The following is a 24,919-nucleotide window of genomic DNA, read 5'->3' as shown; positions in this document are numbered from 1 at the left end:
CTGGGGGCCTGCCCTCCTCAGAGGGCTTGGGCAACTCCACATCATCCCTCCTGAGCTTCCTCTTCTCCAGGCTGAACAGCCCCAGCTCTCACAGCCTCTCTGGGCAGGAGAGGTGCTCCTGCGGTATCTTGGTGGCTCTGCCTTGGACTCCTTCAGTCTCTCCATGTCTCTCTCATGCTGGGGGGCCCAGAACTGGGCACTGTGCTCTAGGTGCGGTTTGCCCAGTGCTGCCTAGAAGAGAAAGTTCACCTCTTTTGGCCTGCTGGCAGCAGAAAGGTTCATGAACATCCCAAATCACACTCCAAGTGTCCAGTAGCCTCAGAGAGACACGGTGTGGGTGTCCAGATGCCCTCCTTTATGTCTCCGGGAACAATATGGAGTCGTCCAATCATGCGTCCTGTCTGCCTGCCAGCTGTCTCAGGGCAGGCAGGGAGTGGCTCCATGAGTCTTCCTCCCTCCCTCCTTCCATCAAACTGCCATACTGCACCCAGTCGCTGTTCCTGGCTGCTCACGCTCCTCGGGGGCTGCCTTTGGACACGTGGGGGAGGCCGCTGCTGCCCCTTTCAACAAACCACAGTTATACCACAATGCTTTGCATAAAATTTTTTAAACTCAAACAAGCACTCATGACACTTTGTGAAAATTGTTTACCGCAGTGTTTGTCCCCTCCTCACAGCCCTAAGGATCTTTAAATCCACCATTTTTTGGTCACTGCAGGCAAGCCAGCATTTGACCTTCACATTCCCAATAAGCCCGTCCTCGTTCCTGAGAAGGAGGCTCAGCAGAGCACTTCTCCTTGTCTCCTGTATCACTTGGATGAAGAAGTTATCAGTGCATTCCAGGAGCCTCATGGATTGCTCACCTGCGAGGTCGAGCAGGAACCTGTTTCCATTCCTCTTTACCTCCAAGGAACCCTCCCTCTGCCCGACAGCGACAGGGCAGGAGGTCCACCACTATTTGGGGTTTCTCATCCCCGTGGCTTCCCTTCAGGCCTGGCAGGGAGTTGCTCCACCAGTCTATCTCCTGCTCGCATTCCCTAATAGCCCTCAACCTCTCCACCCCCTCCTTGAGTTCTGCCACCATGCAGACCAGGTCATCCACCTGCTTGCACCTCACGCACACAGTTACTCTGCCTCCCGCTGGTGGCAGCAACAGGCTCAGACACTCCTTGCATCTGGTGACCTGAACTGCTGCATTTTTTAACGGGTAGTTGGTCTGGGTGTGTACTGACTTTCTGGAGAGCGCACCATGCCTGGTGGAGACCATTATCGCCTAGCTAATGGCTGTTGTTAAGGAGGTGTTCGTATGGGCGGGGGGGGGAGCACTCTGCCCTGCCTGCTCGCCCTGCCTGCGCGAACTGCCGCGCCACGCCATGGTCGCCGCGCTCCCTAGGGGCAGGTTTTGAACGGCTGGGGAGGGGGTGCTGCTGGCTCCGCCTTTGCCTCATCAGCCTCCCTCACGAGGGCTGCCGGGTCCCAGCGGCTCCCTCAAGTAGGCTCGATGCTGGAAAAATTAGCCCTGCCTGGCCCGATCCCCCGCTCCGCTGCAGAACGCATCTGCCCTGGAGCAAATTGCCTCAGCAAATAGCCAAGAAGGCCATTTCAAGAAGGGCAAGAAAGAAGAACCTGGTAACTACAGGCCTGTCAGTCTCAATTCAGTGTCTGGTAAAATTATGGAGGAGATTATTCTGTGAGTTTTTGAAAAACACCTGAACGACATTGCAGTAATTGGTCACAGCCAATGTGGTTTCATGAGGTGAAAGTCATGCTTAACAAACTTAAGTTCCTTTTATGACAAGATCACTGACCTGGTTGACCCAGAGAAGACAATCGACATAATCTTAGCAGATTTCAGCAAAGCTTTTGGTACTGTTTCTAACAGTATCCTTCTGGGCCAAATGTCCAGCATACAGTTAGATAGTTAGATAAATACATAAAATAATGGTTGAACAACTGGCTGATGGGTTTGGTTCAAAGGGTTCTAGTAATTGGGGTTACATCAGGCTGGCAGCCAGTCACTAGTGGGGTTCCACAGGGCTCCATTTTAGGGCCAGTTCTCTTTAATGTTTTTCGTAAATGAATTGGATACAGGACTTGAAGGTATAGTAAGCTTGCAGATGACATCGCTCAGAAAGGGATCTGGGGGTTCTGGTTGACAATTTGAATACGAGCCAGCAGTGTGCCCTGGCAGCCAGGAGGGCCAACCATACCTTGGGGTGCATCAAGTACGGCACTGCTAGCTGGTTGAGTGAAGTGATTGTTCCACTCTCCTCTGTGCTCATGCAGCCTTACCTCAAGTAGTGTGTGCACCACAATATAAGAAGGACATAAAATTATTAGGAAGTGTCCAAAGTGGGGCTATGAAAATGGTGAAGGGTCTAGAGGATGAAATGTCAAGGAGCTGACGAAGTCACTTGGATTGTTCAGCCTCAAGAAGTGGAGACTGAGGGGAGACCTCAGTGTGGCCTGCAACTTCCTCATGACAGGAAGCAGAGAGGCAGGCACTGATCTCTTCTCTCTGGTGACCAGAGCTAAAGCTGAGTTTTTCATAGGTACAAATGTATTTTTCACCACATGATCATAGGCTGCCTTTTAAGAAATCATCTCCAATATGTCAAACTTAAGAGAAATCTAACTTAGAAGTGCATAACATTTTTGTCTTTCATTTTATTCAGAAGAGATAAATTAGCAGGCAAATGATTCATTTCCATCTGCATCAGTAATTTTTTCTGATAACGTGTTCCAACATAGCAAAAATCATTTCAACAGCTGCTTGGCTACACTGGTCTACCTAAATTGTTCTCTGTATTTGGTGAGAATACTTGACTGAATCTTTCAAGGAAAATATGGGAATATCTCTTTTCTGGATTCCCAAGAATCTCCCAGCTGCAGTCATAGAAAATTCACAATGTCTTTACTGAGGTGTTGTGCTCTAATATTGCAATCAATATCTTTATCATTAAGAAGATATTATTTTTAGTTTTAATTTTCTGTGCTGAAACTACACTATTACTTCCTCTACCTGCCACCAAGGATATATAAAACAATTTATTTTCTTTCTCTTTGCAGAAGTTTTTTATATTAGTTTTCTACTTGTTGTGCTATTAAAACCCAATATGGTCATTCTTTTCGTATATGCAATAATCTTTAGATTTCAAAACATTTCTCTTGGAGTTTTCTTTAAAGGGCTTTAGGTGTAGCTCCCCAGTCTTGTCACAATATTCCAACTGCTGAGAACAGTAGGGTTATTTCTTTTTTCTTTGTCCTTTTTTGTTTGTTTGTTTGTTTGTTTTTAATGCATATTAAACGTTATACAAGGTTATACTTCTTTTTTCTTTTTTTTTCTAATTTGGTTTGTAATCTAAAATGAACCTCCAAACCCTTGTCTACTTCATTGGTTTTAACCAATTCTCTATCTGTGCTGTATACTGCTAGCCAAGTGCAATATGCTGTACCAGACCCTTCTGAGAAGCATTGTGTTTTTCTCAGTGTAAATTTCCCATTTGTCATGATAGTTTTGCATTCTAAGACACCCCCAGGGATGGGGAATCCACAACTTCTCTGGGCAACCTGTTCTGATATTTATCCAGCCTCATAGACACCCTCATAGTGTAGGATGTTCCATCCTGCACTTTTTTGCCAAGTGGAAATTTGTGAAGCTCCAGTAGCTTTGGTTTGCCTGTGAGATTACTTATGCAGAATGTGTGATTATATATATGTGCATATACATATATGTATAATGTAAATATATGACAAACCAACGTTGTTGATGTAAAACCTAAAATTTAGCAAGAATTCAGAAAACAATCCCTATTTTGCTGTTTTCACTTTCAAATATCAGAAGACAATGCCATTTCACACACACAGAACACACACACACAGAATTTCTAGGTTGGAAGAGACCTCAAGATCATCGAGTCCAACCTCTGACCTAACACTAACAGTCCCCACTAAACCATATCCCTAAGCTCTACATCTAAACGTCTTTTGAAGACTTCCAGGGATGGTGACTCCACCACCTCCCTGGGCAGCCCGTTCCAGTGCCTAACAACCCTTTCAGTAAAGAAATTCTTCCTAACATCTAACCTAAAACTCCCCTGGCGTAACTTTAGCCCATTCCCCCTCGTCCTGTCACCAGGCACGTGGGAGAACAGGCCAACCCCCACCTCTCTACAGCCTCCTTTAATGTACTTATACAGAGCAATAAGGTCACCCCTGAGCCTCCTCTTCTCTAGGCTGAACAAGCCCAGCTCCTTCAGCCGCTCCTCATAGGACTTGCTCTCCAGGCCCCTCACCAGCTTCGTCGCCCTTCTTTGGACCCGCTCAAGCACCTCAATGTCCTTCTTGTAGCGAGGGGCCCATTTATTGCAGGATACCATCTTGGTAAGATGCTTAGTGGCTTTCTCTGTCAAGTTAATTTAATTATGAAGCTCTTACTGGTCAATAAATAAATAAATAAATAAATGCAAAAGGCTGCTCATTTGTGATCTGTGGATGGACCTGTCTTTTCATCCCAATGAGACACCCTCTCTCTCTTCTACCTCTTCAAAGCTAATTTCATCACAAACACTATTCAGATAAAGTATTAACACTGTTCTCTCCCTTTACTGTTTTTATACAAAAGTAGCATTCTCTGATATGCATCCCAGTGTTTTGTACTTTCTCCACATTTAGATTTTTAAGCTCCTTAGGACCTGAATTACCTCCTTTTTTTTCTGTCCTATTAATGCTGTGGGAGCTTTACACATGTTAGTGATAGTATAGACCAATTATTTTTATATGCATGACTGGTTAATCAGAAAACATTAGTCATAATCACTATAGATCTCATTCTGAATTCTCTAATCAGTCAAAACACCCATTATCATCCATATGACTGTTTAAGTGAATAAAATTTGAATAGGGATATTAGGAGCTAACCTACTGTTTTCATTTGAAGCACATTTTCATATAGATGATAATGATTACTGATTCTTTTCTTTAACTCAACTATTTAAAAGAGGACACAACTACGGGAAAGTCTTTCAACAGATTGAAAATTGCACAAAGCTAACATTGTTTCAGATTCCATTATATTTACATCTAGACTAGTTGCAATTTCTAAAATGTAGACTGGCTGTCAGAGACCTCTCAGACCTTTTTAGCAATTTGCACCCACATAATGAAAAATACAGACTCAGAAGTGAAAAAAAAGTATTTTTCCAACTGTCTTCTCTTTAAGGATTCCACTTGATTCAACACAGTAGGAGGAAAAACATCTGCAGTATATGCCCAGTAGTCCCAAAGCAGTGAAAATTTACACATAAAGCTAAATTTAAATAAAGTGTGCAGGTTGTAGTTCTGCACCAGAGAGAGAGAGATTACATAAAATATCTCATTTGCTTTCCAAACATACAACTGATATGTTCTACCTTTAACCTTTTATTTTTTAACTGTCCATCATTACCTGTAAAGATTTCACAGGACACATAGCTACATGTTGATAATGAGAATATTCTCTATGATGTCTGTCTAATTTAGACCATGAGAATGGTATTTATTTGACAGATTCATAAAAACTGGTCAAACCATTTTTTTCATAAAAACTGAGAAGAATTGGCGCTTTTAGGGTTTGTTTCGATTCATTCTAAAGTAGGTATATGAATATATAAATATATCACATACATTGTGCCTAAAATAGTCTGTTTCTCTCTGTTGTGAGGATTTAGGACACCTAGGTCTGGTACAGATATTTCAGATATCTACAGATACCTATATTGCAGACCTATAAAAGCTGGTGACATGAATCCTATTTGGTGATACTGTGGACAAGAACTAATTTTTTGTCTGCAAATGTGACAAATAGTTACAGTATTTCTGCAGTATAGATAACAATATTAAGAAGACTGAACCTTGAAAAAAATATCTTTTTCTTGAGACTCAAATATGATATTGAAAATGTCTATGGATCTCAGATAACTAAAGTATATGGAAGACACAATTGTTTTGGAAAAAAAAAAAAAAGAAATGGACTTGTCAGTGTAAAAAGGACTACAAAGGAAAATAAGAGAGGATATTAAGAAGAGTTGGAATTTGGCTGAAAAGTGTGTATATAATGCCTGTGTAAGAGACGGAATATTGGAAGTACTTGAAAAATAAAATAGGGGGGCATTTAACTTCTAGGCTCCTTCTCTTGCAATTAAAAATTTATGCTTAAAAACAAACAAACAAACAAACAAACAAAAACAGGAGTCTTCTATTATTTTTTTTTTTTTTTAAATCTATTTCAAATTTCTAAAATTTGGGATGGAGGAGGGAAAAGGTTTTGTAGGCTTTCTCTTTCAATCTTTACCATAAAAGAATACTTTGTTACCCTCCTTGTTTTTTGTTTTTTTGTTGTTTTTTTTTCCCCAATATCTGAACCAGTAATTATAGTGTGCATATATACATATGTATAAAAAGTGACATTGAATAAATAGTGAGGTAGCAAGTTTATGGAGGATAATTTAGTCATTCAAAGAACTAAAATATTCAAAAAATATATCAGCATTTTTTAATAGAAATACCACTATTATTGATTTAAAAACAAACAAACAAATAAATAAATAAATAAATAAATGAAAATCCCAGGTAGCCAAATAACTGGTTAAAACACAGGAAACAAAGGTCAGGACTAAATGGTCAGTTTTCTCAGTATAGCACCGAGGAAATTGTTTTAGGACTGTGTTCACCATTAGAATAGGAGAAATGAACAGTGAAATGACAAAGCTTGCTGGTATTCAGGGTAGAAAAAATGAAGGCCAATTGGAAAAAAATAGAAAAATAAAAATAAATAAATAAATAAAATTGAAGAATGCAGGATGTCTAGTAATAAAATGAAAAATGAAATTCATTGTAGATAAATGTAAGGCAATGTACGTGGGAAAAATAATTTCACACATACAATAGTGGGCTTGACTACTTATTACCACATAGAAACAAGATCTTATGTTTATAATAGATAGTTCTACAAAAATGTCAGCTCAATGCTCAGTAGCAATCAAAAAAAGTAAATTGAATGCTAGGACTTATTAGTGAAAGAAAAATAGAAAGAGTAGAAAACAGTGCTGTACAAATGCCACCACAAATTCCATGGTATGCTCCATTTTCAAAAGCATTTGCAGTTCTACCCATTCTATTTCAGAGGAGGATACAGTAGAACTGAAAAGATACAACAAAAGAGGGAGTGGATAATCAATAGCATCCATACCAATCTCTAAAGAAGACTATGACTTTATAACCCCCCCAAAAAAAAGTTAAAGGAGAGTATCATAGAGATCTACAAAATCATAAGAGGCTAAGAGGCATAGAGAAGGTGACCAAGACTAAGATAAGTATCCTAGAAGATACCATTACCATGATTTGCTTTTATACAAGGTACTGGCAGAATCTGTAGACTACCAACAAAATACTGTCCTAAATAAATCTTTCATCTGAGCTTGTGTAGTCACTGTCATCCTTTCATGTAAGAAAGAGATGGAAGTAATCTGTTACTACATTTCACTGTCCTGCTGCATCCCTTCAGAAGGACTGAACCTTGGGTGTGTAGTTATAGTTTCACTGCTCCAACCTGATTTGACTTCCAGGCTGCCACCGGAAGGTCAAAGGACAGTCCTACTCAAAAGGATAACACCTTCTCTGCAAAGCAGATCATGCCCTGTTGAAGGCATTCTGTGTTCCCTGCACATGAAAAAATCCTGTCCCACACGTCTTTATCAAATGACTTTCAAAACGTCATTTTTTAAAGTTTAGATATTTATGCACTTGCTGTTATCCACAGGTACCCATGGTTACTTATGGTCTTTTGCTCTGCTGTAGCAGATATTTAAGCAATTAAAAGACAACAGGCCTTTGTACAATTATTATAAATTTAAATTACTAGATTATAAACCTTGAAGTATTTTCTTTGAATTCCCTTGCCTGTTTTTGAATTTCAAGCTGTCATCTGAAGCTTTATAAACTTTATATATAGTGTTCTGCACTGCACCTTCATTTTCTGAGGAATGTTTCTACCACTGTAATATTTAATGTAGGTAATATCATTCTTTAAAGTATCGTTTCCTCATCTTGATTATGATCATAACAATACCAACGTAATTTCAAAAGTACTTTTCATTTTCTGCTCTTTTGCTTATATGTCAGTCTTTTTATTTGGTTCTGATCTCTTGGGCATTCAAAAGAGTATGATATTTCATTCTATTCTTAATTTTTTGATATTTTACTTTTCAAAAGCTTTCTTTTATAAGCAAATATTATTTTGCATACCTTTTTATTTTTTCTGAGACATTTTCGAAGAGATTTCACCTGATATAAAGAAATATATTCCAAATAACCTAATAATAATGGCCTATGTGGATGCTGGTGCATGCAGAACGAGTAGTCTTGTATTTGTATTCCACATTAGTGGAATTAGTATTCCACATGCACTTTTTTGGATTCAAAAGTATTACTGAAAAATTTAGTATACCTTAGTTATAGTTAGAAAAGATGGGAATTAATACTTCGTTGAAGTTTCATATGTTTATATGAACTGATGATTCTACTGTCCTATGTCCATTTTCAGAAGAAACCAGAAAATTTTTGAAATATCTGCTACTTTTGGGAAGATTCAAGAAATCCATATTTAATCTACAGTTGCACAACAGACTACACAAAAGTAGGGAAATGTTAATGGTGCTCTACCTAGGAGTCAGTTTGTACAGCCTTATGACAAATAAGGTCCATGACAGTTAAACACCAATATTCATAAGCGGTCCTAAGTTTTTCATTGCTGTAAATTACTTTACAGCTTTGCAATAAATTAATTCAACTGAACATTCAATTTTTAATTTTCTATGCAACTTTTTATCAGGGAAAAATTCTATGCCACCTCGGTGTACCAGCGACCCAGCACTTGGCAAGTTCTTCATGGGTTCCATGGCTAATACTTTTAAAGAGAAAAACTGAAAGAGAATGATAAGCTGACTTTGTAAAAATCTATTTTCTCCCAATAGCAAAAGGAAAGATGAGGAACTTGATAAAAATCTAACAAAGAAAACACTACAGACTGGCATCTAAGATTTGTCAATAACAGACTCAGCTCCCAACCACTCACTGAGATTGAGATGTACAATGGATATAGTCTGTGAAAGGTCATGAAAGTGAAGACAAGTAGTTTATATTTGAAGAACAGAAAACTAGCAACATCAGAAGACAAGGGACCTGGTCAAGGTAAAATAAACCTTCCTTGGACTTTGCTGTCTTTTAAGCATAAATATATGAGAAAATGTCTTTCATTCCAGCAAAAGGAATGTTGCATTGATGAAGAACTGAAATACTAATATTCTGTGTTATGGTTTTGCTTGCACAGATTGGTAGTAACAACTGCATTATTGAAAGACCTACAATGGAGTATGGCAAAGACACCTCCAAGTCACTAAATCTACAGAAGATCAGCATAGAATTTACTGGTTTAGGTTCTCAAACACACCGAAAAACAAGCTTAAGGCAACACCTTAAAGCTGGTATTAATGGAACTTTTGAATATAGATGTAATGCTATTCTAATATTGGTAAACATTTTCTAGATCTGAGCTTGTAATTCTCCACAGCCCTATATTGGGTCATGCAGATTTGTCTGGGTTAGCACTACACTAGGCAACTTTGTGCTGCATTCTATCATATTGTGTGTCCATGTCCTTGTAATAAGTGTGCGACTTTGTAGAGGTTGACAGTAAAGAGATGAAATCAGAGCGCTTAGCAGATGGATAGAAAATGAATAACAGAGAGAAAGTCAGGAAGAAGAATAGCATGGGGATGGTAAAAAGGCATGAAAGTAATGAAAATAGGAGTGAAGTCTGCTGCCTCCCACTGTCCCTGTCTAATGACACATACAACAAAAGTGATCCATCCCTAAACACACAGTACTAGAAAAGAGATAATAAGAGGTAAAAAAAGAGATAAATAAGACTAGACAGTCTCAGAAGCCCAGAGTACAAAGGAATCACAGAATTTCTGAGGTGGCGAAGTACCTCTAGTCTAGTCTAGTCTAATCCCACTGCTAAGAGCAAGGTCAGCTGCAGCAGGTTGCTCAGATGTGTGTCCAGGTGGGTTTTGAATGGAACAGAGACTTCATAAACTCTCTTGGCAACTTGTACCAGTGGTCAGCAAATTTGTGCCTGTTCTCTCTTGTCAATTCTCTTAGCACCACTGAGAAGACCCTGGCTTCATCTTCTTCACTTCATCCCCCCCAGCTTTTAGACATCTTGATAATATTCCCCTGAGCCTTCCCTTGTTCAGACTGGAGAGTCCCAGCCTTCCCAGCCCCACCTTGTATGTCAGATGCTTCAAGCATTTAAGCATTTTTGTAGCCCTTCACTGGACTTGCTCCCATATGTTCACATTTCTCTTGTACTGGGGAGCCCAAAACTGGACACAGCACTCCAAATGTGTCTCACTATGTAGAGGGAATGACTTCTTTGATCTGCTGACAACGTTCTTCCTAATGCAGCCCAGGATGTTGTTGACATTCGTTGCAGCAATGATTGTATTAACTTAACAAAACTAAAATATTGAAGTCATACATGTGAAGAGATACGGCCAGGAAAAAACAGGTCAGAAAATGTCATAGCTATATATGGATGTATGAAAAAGTTTGGGAAGTAGCAGTAGCAGGAGTACTATGACCATGGGAATTTGCTAGTCAAAAAAGCTCCCTCCATAATGTAGAATAATACTCAGATGGTAGCACTGTGGTTTGCTGGTTTTGAACAAGATGATAGAGTAACAGACATACTATCAAAGAGATATTTTGTGCATAAGTAGTGAAGTTGAGTGTTGGAGATGAGAGCCAGAGACTCGATCAAAGAGATAAAAATAGTAAAGGAAATTAACAATGAAGAATCACTTACATTCTAACTCTGAAAAAAAGGCACACAATAAAAGAAGAATGATGCGGGAAAGGAATATTAAGGAATATTCTCCCTGACAGAATACATAAAGCTAATTTGCCGCATTGTATCAGAGATGAACTATGAAAAGATAAGGCTTGGACCAGCGCAATGTAGAACAGAAGTATTGGCAATTTTTAATAAGGATGCCACACTGTATTTGTTAAAAAGTGTAAGGAAGTGTTTGCCATTTCATAAGGGCTGCTATATACTGTATATCAGTAAGTGAGGGTTTGACCAGAGAGATCATGAGAAATAGCATGTTACAAATTTACCTGCCTTTGATGAGCTAAAAATTAAATCAAGCCATTTGAATTTTGGAGAAGAAATGCTTTCATCTTAATTATCAATCTCATTCATAGGTGCACATGTATTTAGTAAGAATGATGTAGATGAAGTATGATGAAGAATATGACCTCATTTGCAGAAAAGTGTTGAAGAGAGGAGTATATGACTTTATATAGGGACTGTATGGATAGTTACATTGCCAAGGAGCTCCAAGTTTGAATGCAATTATCTTACTTCCACATAATATAAATTATTTTTTTTTTTACCACAAGGGAAATAAGGTAAAGTGAGGTTTTGCATAGCATCAAGCCATAGAACATCTCAGCATAATTAAAGAGCGCTATTCAGAAGAGGCCTTTCTTTAAATTCATGTTAGGAATAAGATACTTCAAGACAATTATTATAATAAAGATCATGCAAATTAACTTCAACCCAAGTCACTTGTCACCAGCACCCTTCCACTTTAAAAATAAGCATCTGTAAAGCATTTCTACTATCTGAATATTGGTAGTGACAGAGAATAGGAAGATAGTAAACTCAAAAATCTTAAAATAACCCAAACTCCCAACATTTATGTGTTGCAAGAAAATGAATTTGCCAAACAAGATTATTTGTAAAGAGCAGATGGTTTTCATGGATAAAAATGTATATGATGTACATGTAGAATTTATAAATGCAAAGAGTTGCATGCTTCAAATTGCAAGCAAAATTATTGGTCACATTCAGAGTGATAATGTGCAGAAACAGATGAAAAGGACATTTCTCTAAATGGAATTAAGTGAAATCTACATTTTGAGGTTGTAGGACAAGCTACAATTCTGTTTTCCCTCTTCACCAACTTCTTGCTTCAGAGACTGAGTCACAACCACCAAAAAAAGTGGGAAACAGAGGTATACACAATTGATTTCCAGATGAAAACTGTTGTTACACACATACAGACACACTCACATTTACCTTCATATGAACTTAAAAGTGTTAAAAATTTAAAGTGTAAAGCTTTTTTTTTATAGAAAATAAAAGAAAAAAAGAAATAATAATAAGCATGTATAAAGTCACATTTATCAACTACTAGGTAAGGAAAATCATTGCATAAATTATACATGATAAATACCATTATTCAAAACTTGAGGAAAAAAAAAAAAAAGCTATAAAAAGGAACTGGACTGCAACATACATTAAAATAAAAAATTAGTTCCACGAACTTTGTACCTATTCTTTAAAACTGCCTTACAGTTACTTTTATAGAATTATAGAACCCTATAATGGTTTGGGCTGGAAGGGACCTTAAAGATAATCTAATTTCAATTGCTCTGCCATGGGCAGGGACACCTCCCACTACACCAGGTTGCTCAAACCCCATCCAACCTGGCCTTAAGCACTTCCAGCGATAGGACATCCACAGCTTCTCTGAGCAACCTGTTACAGTGCCTCACCACACTCAGAGTAAAGAATTTATTCTTAATTCTAATCTCACTCTACTGTCTTTTAGTTTAATGCCATTACTCCTTATTCTATCACTATATTCCCTGACAAAGAGTCCTCTCTCTTGCTTTCTTGTAGGCCCCCTTTAGGTACCAGAAGGCTGTTCTAAGGTCTCCTTAGAGCTTTCTCTTTTCCAGGCTGAACAACTCCAAGTCCCTCAGCCTCTCTTCATAGGAGAGGTGCTCCAGCCTTGATCATTCACATGGCCCTCCTCTGGACTCATTCTAATTCTTCCACGTCCTTCTTGTGCTGGGGGTCCCAGAGCTAAACACAGTACTCCAGGTGTGATCTCACAAGTGCAGAGGGGAAGAATCACCTCCTCCCTCAACCTGCTGGCCATGCTTACTTTGATGCAGTGCAATTGGCTCTCTGGGCTGCAAGAGCACCTTGCTGGCTTGTGTTGAGCTTCTCATCAACCCAGGTCCCTAGGTCCCTCTCATCAGGGCTGTTACCAATCTATTCTCTGCCTAGCCTTTATTTATGCTTGGGATTGCCCTGACTCAGATGCAGGACTTTGCACTTGGCCTTGTTGAATCTCATGAGGTTCACAAAGGCCTACCTTTCAAGCTTGCCAAGGTCCCACTGGATGGCATCCCTTCCCTCCAGCTTGTCAACTGAACCACACAGCTTGATGTCATTGGCAAACTCACTGAGGTTGCACTCAATTTCACTGTCCATGTCACCCACAAAGATGTTAAACAGCATAGTCCCAATACCAACTCTTGAGGAACACCACTTGTTACTGATCTCCGCTTGTACATTTACATATACATTTCACATATATATGTTTTAAAGAGTTACATGTTCAAATACTATGCAGATTTTCTGAGTTTTTCATTTTAAAAACAGTCCTACAATATATAATATATCTATAAACTAGTAAAAATACTGTAATGAATGACTGCAGAACCTAATATAGACCTTGAAAAACACTCTAAACAGCAGTTACTAAAAGAAATCCAGTCGCTGACAGGCAATGTAACAATTTTCAGAAAACTTAAAATTCTAAACCAATAGCAATTAGTTCAAAATATTGCTTACATAAAATATACTGTAAATAAAATTGTAAAGAAAATTGAACAGAAACAATCATATTTAATGCAGATGTTATGCAAAAAATAAGCATTGGACTTTAAATCAAAAGTATGACTTGATAAAAGTTTGGGACACATTCTTCTATGTGTCAGTGATAAAAGGTATAAAAACTGAAGGGTTTAAATACATTATATATAGTAATATATATATATTAAGTTTTAATAACATGTAACTGATAATATAAGCTATTCAGTTACTTGTTAACTAAAACAACCAACAACAACAACAACAAAAACAAACAAACAAAATGCATCTTTGGAAAAGTATTTGAGATACACCTTGTATAGAGATTAATAGGAAATACTGCTTCCTATGAGATGACCCCAAGTAGCACTCAGGAAGCTATGGATTGGATTGCAAGATACATGTTGTTCTAATATTTGGGGACATAGCCCAGGAGGAATTGTGCTTATAACCAAAAAGCTTATAAATCCCCTGTTACATCATCCTTTATTTTTTTATTTAGTTAGTTAGTTTATTTATTAGGGGACAAACTGAGTAACTTGTTTGTCAAACCTTTCATGTTTTAGGGACGAAAGAAGAGAGTTCCTAGCCTGGCTGATTGAACATACAAGAAACAGCATTATTTAATTATAAACTAAAAGATATATAGAGTTTAACAAAACTTCTTTCTCTTTGCATACCATCCCTATTTGGAAGCCACCTTAATTTTCTATGCCTTAGTATTTATACTGCAGTGTCAGTCTGATTTCAGGCTTTGATTGAAAGGATATCCACCAGCGATAGAGACACATGCAGAAATCATATCATTTACGCAGATGGTGTTATACATGTATATGTCTGTGCCAACAACACTGACACAGATCTTCAGAATTTCTGGATACAACGGGCAAACCCACAATACCAAAATGTTTTAATAATATTTTTATTTGTAACTGGTGGTCTATTTAAGAGAAGAGAGCTCTCCAAGTCAAAGCTATTCTTTCTTAGATATACTGCATATAGCCATTGTATATTTAAATAAAGAAAAATATGACGAGTAACTGCTTATCTGACTCATGACTACAGCTAACGCTGCATGTTCTTGCCTTTTCCTTAATAAGCACTACGTCATTATTCAAGCAGAAAAGTAAATGTCTAGTGGATATAAGAGTGTCTATTAATATACTAAATAACTTGCCAGTGCTTTTATTATAAAGAATATTTCAGTGTTCCAGAATTTCACACAGTAACTGTATCATGGAAGCTGCCTTTTTGATTGATCTGTGCTATTCCTTTTCATTCTTAATGCCCTGCATGTCATACTCTTAAGTCTGAGTCTCTCACTGAACAGGAATTTTAAAGAGGCTTTACTTCTCTAAAAAATAATAGGGAGCAGGGAAACAGCTCAAGAAAGATGTATCTGTAATTCAGTTAATAAAACATTTTTCACTATAGAGAGAAAATACCACTACAAATACTTCAAAATGGAACTGCTTAGTTTATAAAACTTGCTATTTAATGACATGGATAACTTATTGTTTCATTAAAAGTAGTATTTTTAGGAAGATCCTTAGTTGCTTCTAAAGAAGCAACAAGATTTATATTAGTTGACAACCTCTCTCTTAAAGACCTGTCCATAAAAATGGAAATCTTTGTATAAAAAAGGCACTTTACCATGATGCATTGCCACAATATAATGGCATGATCAGTGCATCACTTTCACATAATATAGCACTAGGACAGTACTGTGAAGAGTAGGAATAGATTTTGAAAGAAAAAAAAAAAAAGTAATCTCAGTTTTACATACTGTGTCCATATATGCTCTAAACAGCAATGTTAGATATTTGATAAGACAGTTTTGAATACAAAACAATATAAAGAGGTTTCCTTATTTCTTTAAGCTATTCAGCAAAAGGGGCTGGGAAGAAGGCACGTAGGCCTTTCAGGGTGTTAAAACCTACATATTTAGGCAATAAGCAGTAAATGACAGCTATTTAAAATAAATATATTACAGTATTCAGTTTCTACACATGCAAAGAGCTAACTTCCTCCTATTGAAGAAGGAAAACACAGAACAAAGTATTTCAGGAAAAGAAGGAAAGACAGCTAAACAGAGAGACATAGTGCATTGTAATGAAGCCCTAAGACCTTTTATTTCAAAGCACCTCTAGTTCTGAGTTAACTGACAGAATTCCATCCATGGGTTAGCTGAGAGCCAGAACGTTCATCGCAATAAAGTTAAATGCACAGAAAAATAGAACTATAGTAATCCTCACTGAGACATTTATACATACAGCCTGTTGATCATCTATGTCTGTTACTAGAAGCACAGAAAGCATAGAAAATATTTTGTCAGTCTTTGAACGAGTGATACAGACTAATCCTATCCCTGGAACTCAGCTGAAAATTCCCCCCAGTGAGGTAATGCCACGTACATATCATGAGATCTCTTGCTTTGTCAAGATATGTGATTCTACCTGTGACAGCTTTGAGCTTCAGCTCTTAACTGTTCCACATTGCACTTTGAGGAGAAACTTTGGGGGTCTCCAGCCAGAATACCTGTTGACTTGATCATTTACATAAATGGGAAAACACACTTTATTGTACAGAGGGATCATTGCTTCTCTATCAAAAGGAATTAAGCTAATGTTTACATGCTTAAAATCACCCAAGATTAAGTTTATAAGAAGTTTATAAGAATGTAAGTAGATATCTGTTGCTATAACTCATTGATTACCCTTTTTTCCCTAAATGCAAAATTATGATCAAGTAATGCTGCAATAATATGTAGGTCCTGCAGGACTATGCAGTAAGAAAAATTACCAATATACTGTATGGTTCATTTATCCATGTGTTCTGTGGTTTATCAATTGTTATGTATTTTTGATACTAAATGTCCAATACATTTAAATGTGATATTAGTATTAATTGTTCATTGTGTTTTAGATACTAAAATGCACGGCAACTCTCTTCTCCAGATTAGTTAAAGATTAAATTAAGATTAGTTTAACTGAGTCCTACTACCTGTCTTCAAACTATCAGTTTAGGACCCCCCCTGCTCCGCATTAGCATTCCCACCCCAGGAACTTTTGAGGCAATACTCCTACAGTATGCCTACAGGGCTTTACCAAGTGGTTACCTTCCCGCTTAGCACAATACTGACTGAGTGCTGCCAGCTTAACTCACAGTTGTTCCTGTCACTAATCAATTAAAGCAATTGATTTTGGAGGATGGCTTTGTTGAAATTAAACAGAAATGCTTTTGTACATTCAGCTTGAGATGTACCTCATACCTCTTACTCTCTACAAAAGAAGTCTGTTCCCTTTCTCCCATCTCACGAGAATGTAAGACAGCTTTTTTATTATTATTACTATTTTTCTATATTTTCTTTTTAATTTCCATATGACTCTTTTGACACTTGTACAAACCTATGCACTGTGGGATGTCCTCTCTAGTGCTAAATTGCAAGTTTCCCAAGACACATCATAATACAGAAGACATTCCTGCAGCCTCTAAAGAAACAAGATTTCATTTAAGATGCCTTCATCAGAAACCATTTGATTTCTAGTGGATTCTCATGTGTTATTCAGTGAAGGATCCAAATACTCCAGGAAATAGTTGGGCTATTATCTCTTCTTCTCTAGTCCATGACTCAGATTCTTGAACTACTGTGTACTTGTGCAGGATGTAATCAAGCCTGTAGTTCCACCATATTAATGGTATATTGATAACAGATGAGAAGCTTCCTGTAGTCTGGAGATCTGACTGACATGATAGACCAATAAATATCTCAGAAATAGATGTAACTCAGTTTCAGGCGTTTTAATCACATCATCCATTGAAATTTTCTTTTCTGAGAATAGGATACGTTCTTGACAACATGAATGATTAAAAATACTGAATGAAAAAATAGAAAGCCATTCAGCCAAAGAAAGAGATTTCAGTACCCGGACTTCAGAGGTCTAGAGGAGAATGGGGATAGTAAAATGAGATATAGAAAGAGATCAAGGAGAAGTGGCAGAATGAAAGCTATTGATACAGATGGCAATACTTAATGAAGCTATTTCATGTATCTCCAGTTGCTGGTCAAATGCATAGTGACTGGGAGACTGAAAATCACCTTTCTGCTGCCTATTCAAAAGGTGCTCTACTTTTTTGCCTGTATGGCAGAAATAAAATGTATTTTTTCACATTCCTACTGCTTAATTAAGTACACCTGAAAAGTCCCTATTACAGCTTAAGAAACAGAATGTGGAAGACAGGTAACATTTCTGTTTGAAACAAAAAATTTGCCATCTCTGTTTCATAATGGTTGAGGTTTTAAAGAAGACATGGCTCAAGATAGGCCGAAGATCAGCTCAGCTATGACCAGTGTTATGTTCCTATCAAGTTAAAAATCACTGTGGACAATGTTACAGCATGGTTTAGAAACCAGTACAAGAAAGCTATAGTAATCCACAACAAATTGGGTAACTTGAGATGTAAAATTAAAATATCCAGAATCACTAATATGCATGAAATCTTGAATTCAGGTCTTCCCCTTGTACGACTGAAGATAGTGGAGATTTTGCTATTTATTGCATTATTATTAGCATAAGCACAACATTCTTTTCAGGAAACTAAAATCTTCTTAGGAGAAGTCCCTGACAATGTTAATCAGGGTCCTCAGCTGGCCCTATCTACAGCTCTGATTTTATCAACGTTTGCTTCAGCTACTTCAAAAAAAAAAAAAAAAAAGTGAAGGCTGAGAATGGTTACAGTAGATAAAAATTCTGATGCCAAGTGGTGTAGCTTTGAACCAGAAACAAACTGATTGTTGGTAGCCAGGTGGAGTTTTCTTCCAGTTATATGTACTGAACAGATTGGAGAGCTGGGTGATCATCAACCACATGAGGTTTAACAAAAGCAAGTGCCGGGTCCTGCACCTGGGACAGGGCAGCCCTGGCTTTATGTACAGACTGGGCAACAAGACGCTGGAGAGCAACCCCACAGAGAGGGATCTGGGGGTCGTGGTAGACAGCAAGTTGAATATGAGCCAGCAGTGTGCCCTGGCAGCCAGGAGGGCCAGCCGTATCCTGGGATGCATCAAGCACGGCATTGCTAGTCAGTCGAGGGATGTGATTGTCCCGCTCTACTCTGCGCTGGTGCGGCCTCACCTTGAGTACTGTGTGCAGTTCTGGGCACCACAGTATAAAAAGGACATGAAACTGTTGGAGAGTGTCCAGAGGAGGGTGAATAAGATGGTGAAGGGCCTAGAGGGGAAAACATATAAGGAGTAGCTGAGGTAACTTGGCCTGTTCAGCCTGGAGAAGAGGAAGCTGAGGGTGTCCTCATCGTGTTCTACAACATCCTCGTGAGGGGGAGTGGAGACGCAGGTGATCCATTCTTTGTAAATACCAGTAATAGGTCCCGCAGGAATGGTGTTAAGCTGAGGCAGGGGAATTTTAGGCTTGATATCAGGAAGAGGTTCCTCATCGAGAGGGTGGTTGCACAGTGGAACAGGCTCCCCAGTGAAGTAGTCACTTCACCAAACCTGTCTGTATTTAAAAAGTGATTGGACTATGCACTTAGTCACATGGTCTAAACTTTTGGGTAGACCTGTGCGGTGTCAAGAGTTGGACTTGATGATCCTTATGGGTCCCTTCCATCTCAGGATATTCTATGATTCTGTGATTCTATGATACTGAGTATTTTGTTGTTGTGTGGCAAAGATAAAGAAAGAAGAATGGTGAAGTAAAAGAGGAATCAGAGCTTCAGATACTTTGGATGGTCAAGTGAACTTTTGATCTCATGTGCAACATGTACCAGGTGTTCCCACTTGGCAGGAGATCCAGATGATCTCCAGAGGTCCCTTCCAACCTCAACCGTTCTGTGGTTCTGTGATTCTGTGATCTGTGTTAAAATGTTGGCTAAACCATTTTCATAGCAAATACACAATAAAATAATGTCACCCAGCACTGGAAACCAGGACAGGGAGTTTCATCATAAAATCCTTGATAACTGGTGCAGTGTTACATGAAGCTGAACACCAGTGAACATAGTACATAGTGAACAGACTCAACAGAATGATAACCTGCTGTTGCCCCCAGCCCACCCTATACTCCAAGCCCTCATCCCCACAACCATAAGTTTCTTCTTTTTTTTGTTCTCCCTGTCTTTTGACGGGGAAATGCCAAGAGCCATAAAACTGACTGTTGCACCAGTAGGGCATTATAGAAGCTTGGACAGAGAACACTACTGCTCAGCAAATATTTTGGCTCTTGGAGTTCCTTGGGACACTTTGCTCAAGGATTCAGCTGCCACTTTTGATTTCTTAATCTTCATTTTGCTGAGTGGGAGGGTAGCTAAAATATAAGAATATACAATATATATATAAAATATATATTATATATATGTATATATATATTTACAAATCTGTGGACCAGATGGGCTTGCATATAAAGTGTAAGTTTAGTTACAAGTAATATAATACAGAAATGCAGAAAGCATTGCAGGTAGAGGGACTGCCAACGGCAAATCTGAAGCATTCAGCTGCAAATACCAGTTATAGAAACAGATGGATATAACTGCTAAATCAGAACCTGACATGATCTCAAGGTCAAAAACATCACACTGAACACCCACATAGATGGCAAAGGTACAGACAAGTTTATAGGATACAGTTTCAGGTGTATCAGTGAAAACAAAAATTAATGCTTTTTTGAACTAGTATTCGAAAAAATGCTAGTTTAGAATATTAAGGCTAAACATTAAATAGCAACTTCCAGACCCTTGATACCTCATTAAAGAAACTGTGATTCCAACATAGCAGTTCTCAAAATATGATGCTACAGCAGATATAATCCAGTTCAGAAATACTCCAAATAGGAGTATTTCTGTAGGCCACTGTATCGTTCTGTCTAATAAGTGGAAGGTAAATGAAGGAAAAAAACATTTCTTCATTATTTTTTTTTCTCAGTTTGATCACAATATGATCACGAGTGCCCTCACCACAGTCCAGTTTTCTCTTAAAATTAAAGTCTAACCAATGCTAATAGGTCCCATAGAATATCAATGTACAGAAGCATATAGAAAATATTTAATAACTACATAAGGCAACGGTTGTTTGCAAGGATGGATCTCCATTCTGTTTCACAGAGGTAATAATCTTAGTTGGTAGGCATAATGCAGGCAGTACAAGAATCACAGAATTTTCTAGGTTTGAAGAGACCTCAAGATCACCCAGTCCAACCTCTGACCTAACACTAACAAGTCCTCCACTAAACCATATCACTAAGTTCAACATCTAAACATCTTTTAAAGACCTCTGGGGATGGTGACTCCACCACTTCCCTGGGCAGCCCATTCTAATGCCTCACAACCCTCTCAGTAAAGAAGTTCTTCCTAAGATCCAACCTAAAACACCCCTGGCGCAACTTAAGCCCATTCCCCCTCATCCTGTCACCAGGCACATGGGAGAATAGACCAACCCCCACCTCACTACAGCCCCCTTTAATCTACTTATAAAGAGAGATAAGGTCGCCCTTGAGCCTCCTTTTCTCCAGGCTGAACGAGCCCAGCTCCCTCAGCTGCTCCTCATAAGACTTGTTCTCCAGACCCCTCACGAGCTTCGTCGCCCTTCTCTGGACTCGCTCAAGCACCTCGATGTCCTTCTTGTGCAAGGGACCCAAAACTGAACACAGTACTCGAGGTGCGGCCTCACCAGAGCCGAGTACAGGGGGACGATCACCTCCCTAGCCCTGCTGGTCACACTGCTTCTTATGCAAGCCAGGATGCCGTTGGCCTTCTTGGCCACCTGAGCACACTGCTGGCTCATATTCAGCTGACTATCAGCCTATACTTCCAGGTCCTTCTCTGCCTGGCAGCTTTCCAACCACTCATCTCCCAGCCTGTGGCTCTGCTTGGGGTTATTGCACCCCAGGTGCAGGACCCAGCACTTGGCTTTGCTGAACTTCATACAGTTCAACTCAGCCCATTGGTGCAGCCTATCCAGATCCTCCTGCAGAGCCTTTCTACCATTGAGCAGGTAAGTACAACCTTGAAGAACCTTCCTACCCTCAAGCAGAAGTACAAGAAGAATGCATAAGCACAAGCAAGGTTTAATCACAGGGTTCTACATAGCTTGGAGTGGGGAAAAAATACAGTTTTTGGAAATCTACATAAAATTGATAGAATTTCAGGTCTTGTGATCAGGTATTCTCAAAAAAAAAAAAAAAAAAAAAAAGACAAAACACATCTGAAATCCTCTTGGATTCAGAGTTGGCAGCCTCTGCCTCTGAAAAGGAGCCTGTGTGGACGTGCAGGTCTTAGCATCTCCAACAATAATTATCCAGAAAGCAATGGAAATGTGAAACCTTCACTGTAGAAAAAGCTGAGGACAATACTGTAAAGACTTTTTGGCAAAGCAATGCAAGAGATTGCACTGAGTTTTATTCTGCTTTTCTGTGAATAAGAATTAAATCTTTTGAATGAACTGCCCATTATTCTGCCACAACCATTATTTTCTTTTTAAAGAAAAGAGAGAGAGAGAGAATTGTCTTCTGCCAAATTCAATGATCTTTTTCTTTCACAGAAGTTTGAATTTAGTACCATTGAAGCTATTTTTCTTTATAAAGAGAGAGCAGGGTAAGTACTGTATGGCTATTTTTAACCTTCTAGTATCAACAGAATTTATTAAACTATCTGTTCCATGTAATTAATTTCTGTAGATCAAGCTGTTCTAATAGGCCTGTTCTCCGTGTTTCCTTGCTGTGTGCACAGAACTCCCAATGACATTAATGAAACACAAGCATGTGATTTGAGAGAAGAGTATGTCTCATGTCATTTTGAGCAGAAAGAGTTTGTCACAGAAACCATGTCATGCAAACACTAAGCCTCACAGTAGTGGAAACTACTGTTTCTCAATCACATTTAAACAAAGCATTTTTTCACGTGTGCCTCATAATTGGACTCTTTCTGTTAAAAAATAATCATACTGCATCTCTATTGCTGTGTTTCCACACAGGAAAGGTGTTTTTGAAGTGCTATTTTCCTATTTTTCCCTGTAGCATCAGTAATTGATTCATGCCAGCAATTGTTTGGGAAAACACAACATGCATAATTTTGTTTAATAAACACAGAACATTTTTGACCCACAAATGTCACCTCCAGCTGATGACATAAAGAAGCAAGTTCTGCATTTGCAGAATAAAGTCCATCTATGCTGTCACCCGTAAAAAAAAAAAAAAAATACATTCCAAGGACACAGCAGTGTTCCCACCCTGCCCCCTGACACAGGGGAGATTGAAAATGTTATCAGCTTCAATTAACATGGAAGGGCCTTTAAAAACAATAAAGTAATTAGACACGTTCATGAGAGATAATTATGTCATGTAAGGATGAGCATTCCCAGAAGTGCTTTTGGCTCCATTAGAAAAGAACATTTCTCCTCTCAAATGAATTTCACAGACATGCAAGGTGTGGGAAAATGGCACCATTCTCATCAGTGTTAAAAGCATATGATACGAATGAGGTCTCCAGCATGGCACTGACAGCAATAAATTATCAACTGTGTGTTCTGTTTTCTGAAATGGACTCAATTTATCATTTTATTGAAAAGGTTCCATTATGCTAATGTCTTATAAATTCACTTTTGGCTGTTGCTCGAAGGTGAAGAGGGGATATCAATTTTTATATAGCAAACTTGGGCAGTATTGCAGCAGTGAGCTGTCAAGGGTTAATAACCCATCAGGAGATGCAATACACGTATGAACAAACTTCCAAGGACTTTGTAATGGCAAATTTTTATAACACTACTGGAAGCAGAGTAACTAGAATACTTTTCTTAAGCATGGCTATTTTAAAGGAATTTTTGACAAAATTAGCAACAGTTAATTGGTGGGGTGAAAACTCCCTCTGTTCTCCAATTATAATCCATGAATTGACATTGGAGATTGTTTAGGAAGTATTGTTTCAAAGAAGGTCAAATTAAAAGGAACGCTATTATTGTTCTTGTCAATTTATCCAGATCGTAGACATGAAGGATAATCAGACAGGGGTTATTACTTACAAAAAGAAATACTCCTCTAAATATAACATTATATAATATGGAAACTTGCTTTCTTTTGGATACAAAACAGGTAAGTATTGAAAAAGGAGGAGAACTAGATTGAGATAGACAATTGGTTTGATCTCGTAGAACAGCTCTTTTCTGTCTGAGATGTGACTAGTATCCACAAAACCTCTTCCATGCTGTGCATCAAATACAGAGTATTGTTTCAGAAACATTATGATGTTATGAATAATTTTTAACTGGAAGCATTTTCTTTGGGACTTATATGCCCTTACATTCAAACATAGTAATATAGCATTCACAAATAAAATACAGCAGCTAATCAAGAGGCAAAATTTAACATATATACAGATAGAATTTTAGTATGTATTAGCAGCTGAAAATGAGTAAGTGTAGCTAGATCACCACGACCATTATCTCCATTGGTCACCAATAAATATCATTCTGGATTTCAGAGCTCCAAACATGGATCACAGTTTGAGAATTTCTGCAATGCAACATTTGCCAATGAGTTTGGAAACTCATTAAAAACTTCATTGAAGTTATCATTCAGTCCAGAGCAAATATTCAGTGAGATTGATTTAAAATGAAATGTAATGTCACTGCGCTATATGAAAAGAGTATATGAAGAACTTATGGTCATAGTCTTATCTTAGTACACACCTGGATTTTCCTACTTCAGATGCACATACTTAAAATATTCTTACCTCTGAAAAACATATTGTAACATTGTAATGACACATTCAGGAACAATGTATAAGCAATTTGTGTTAAATATATTATATCAATGTGATCACCAAAGGGATAAAGATGTGTATAGTTGTGCACAGGAAGCATCTAAGGGACAAAAGGTTGCAAAACAAAACAAAGAGCCACATGATACTGCAAATGGGCAGAACATCTTGCAGGTATGGAATACCCAGGAAGAGTAAGCAGTAAGGGATGTCCCTTTTGTTAAGTGAACAAATTGTATAAAAACATCAAGTGTGTGTAAGAAAGATGGAGAGGAAGGAAAACAAGTCTATTTAGTTCCAGAATCTTTTGACAAAGAGATTTCAGGCCTGATCATCTCAATTTTGGTGATTACAAGGCACATAAGCCTCAGCTCCACGGTAT

General features: G+C 38.2%; 1 protein-coding gene across 3 annotated transcripts in view; it reads right to left on the bottom strand.

The window, feature by feature from the left end:
- PRKN (parkin RBR E3 ubiquitin protein ligase) overlaps positions 1–24,919 on the bottom strand; it is a 765,547-nt gene that overhangs the window by 492,010 nt on the left and 248,618 nt on the right. The window lies entirely within an intron of this gene.

The sequence above is a fragment of the Anas platyrhynchos genome, chromosome 3 (assembly GCF_047663525.1).
Source record: "Anas platyrhynchos isolate ZD024472 breed Pekin duck chromosome 3, IASCAAS_PekinDuck_T2T, whole genome shotgun sequence".
Lineage (NCBI taxonomy): Eukaryota > Metazoa > Chordata > Aves > Anseriformes > Anatidae > Anas > Anas platyrhynchos.
The sequence above is the reverse complement of the archived record's forward strand: the minus strand, read 5'-3'. Positions and strand labels throughout refer to the sequence as shown.